Raw genomic sequence first — 2,500 nt, forward strand, 5'->3', positions numbered from 1 at the left:
AATCGTAAGCAATCAAACAGATTCCCGAACGCATAGATGAAACCATTCAATCGAAGTAGTTGTATCCTACATACTTATACACATCAACATAAATCATGTATGTACAGGCGTGAAGATTCTCCAAGCGTGTAAAATATAAAACCATGTTTTTGTGTGCTACTATTAGTTTCATGTGCTGAGAATATGCGAAACATTATTTTATAACACGTCTGGTATTCCAGCACAATCATCAGACACTGCCCACATGGCATAACGAACTAATATATGTATAAGTACCAGCTGATCATTGAGGTGAATGTAATCGACTTAATCCCTCTGGAATTGTTGGACGTAATTTGAAATCTATAGTAAAGCTATAAGATTTACCGATTTAATAAATAGCTTGTCTCATCTTACAGAGATTTGTATAGTTTGGTTTTATCGCTGCTGTTTCTTGTGCTGTGGTGTTTTCATAGATATAATAATATAGAGATTTTGTATTCGTGTTCGATATAATGATAATGTCGACGATGTCGGCGACCAATACATATGATGATAATAACAACGATCACTATGATGAAGATGGTGATAGTGATGATGATGGTGGTGGTGGTGGTGGTGGGAGTTAGTGGTGAGGGTATTGATGGCGCTGCTGGTGATGGTGGTGACGGTGATCAGACATCAGAAGATTGAAAACGAAGAACAAAAGGAAGACAGGAAGTACAGTAACAACAACAACAACTACTACTACTACTACTACTACTAATAATAATAATAATAATAATAATAATAATAATAATAATAATAATGATAATAATAATAATAATAATAATAATAATAATAATAATAATAATAATGATAATATAATACCACTAACTACTATTACTCTACTACTACTACTACTATTACTACTACTACTACTACTACCACTACTACTACTACTACTACTACTACTACTACTACTACTACTACTACAGCAACAGCAACAGCAACAACTGAAGCAGTATTTACCAAAATAACTTGGAGAAATCATCAAAGTGTTGGCCATTCTTTCTTCCATATCTCTTTCCTTGTCTTTGACCAATTATTTGAACATGTTTCAGTTCCCTCTCTCGTTTCAGCTTTATCTTTCATCGTAGAAAACATGTCTGCCATCGAAACTCTATCTGCCAACAATCTCTCTCATTACATGGCTTTCATATATCTTCTTGCAAACTCTCATTGTAGTTGTTGTGGTGATCGTGGTAGTGTTGTTTGTTGTTTGTTATTTGTAGTGGTGGTAGCGCTGTTGCTGCTGCTGCTGCTGTTGTTTTTAGTGCGTTGGTGGTGGTGGTGATGTTGGTGGAAGTAGTGTTACTAATGCCGAGATAATCGTTACTGTTGCTGGTGGTGTTGGTGTTGGTTTTGGTGGTAGGGGTAATATTGGTTGTTCTTGTTAGTGGCAGTTTTGGTAGCGGTAGTGGTAGTAGTAGTAGTAGTAGTGATCACTCTTGTTGCTCCTGTTAATTTTTGTTGTTATTGGTCTTTTGAGGGCGTAGTAGTGATAGAGGTGGTAGTGGTGGAGGTGGTTGTGGTGGTCATGTTGTCATTTTTGGTGTGCTGGTGGTTGTAGTAGTGGTAGCTTCGTTGTTACTGCTGTTATTGTGGTTGTTATATTTGGCGGTGGTGGTGGTGTTGCTGCTATTTTTGTCGTTGTTGTTGTTGTCGGCGCTTGTGATAGGAGGTTCTACTTGTTATTCTCAAACATCTGGTCTGTTTGGATTGGGAAACCCCATGGGATTGGGATTTTGCAGGTCTCCGACTCCGCCACTCTGCGTTTGTACTGCTACCGCGCCTTAATGAGTCTTTCTCTAGACCCCATTTGTCGCACAGTTTCCAGTGTAGCACTTTCGCTACGTCATCATGTCGCCACTGCCTAAATAGTTGAGGGCATTCGTTCACGATATAGGCAATGGTTTCATCAACTCTGTTGCAGATTTGACTCAGCGAAAACACTTGCCCATTCCTAAGGTTGACCCTCCAATTTGTGGCCCAAATTTGGTCTTGCACTGCCAATATAGGGCTCACAGTCTCTTTTATCTTTGTTTTTTTCTTCAACAAGTATCCCCTATGTTCTCCAGCAACTTCGTCTGTAGCTACACGGAGTTCATTGTTTAGTTCCTTGTTGTGCATTGCTTCTTCATGTCCTTACAATTCTTATTTTGCCCTTTCCTTTTTCCCTCCTTTCAGTATTCCCTCATTTCTAATTGCCCCTAGCAAGGTTTCCTCACTTTGAGTTAGATATCACAGGATAGTTCCCATGTTTGATATGCACGCAATCTTCCACACTAACCCGACCCGTTCCATTGTTTGCTGTCTTCATGCATGGGTGATCAATCTCTGCACCTCATTGACAGGCTCCATGCATTGTTAAGATCTTTCTTGTCTTCCAGTCCAACTCTTTTGGCTCATCCTTCACTTCAGAATTCCAGCATCATACCGAACCACGGCGACTGCGAGCGAGTTCATTGCAGAACTTACA

At 39.4% G+C, this 2,500-nt stretch overlaps 1 protein-coding gene across 1 annotated transcript in view; it reads right to left on the reverse strand.

Annotated features, from left to right (window-relative positions):
- The window catches only part of LOC115224040 (chitin deacetylase 7-like), a 13,079-nt gene that overhangs the window by 1,374 nt on the left and 9,205 nt on the right, over positions 1-2,500 (reverse strand). The window lies entirely within an intron of this gene.

This window comes from Octopus sinensis, linkage group LG24 (assembly GCF_006345805.1).
Source record: "Octopus sinensis linkage group LG24, ASM634580v1, whole genome shotgun sequence".
Lineage (NCBI taxonomy): Eukaryota > Metazoa > Mollusca > Cephalopoda > Octopoda > Octopodidae > Octopus > Octopus sinensis.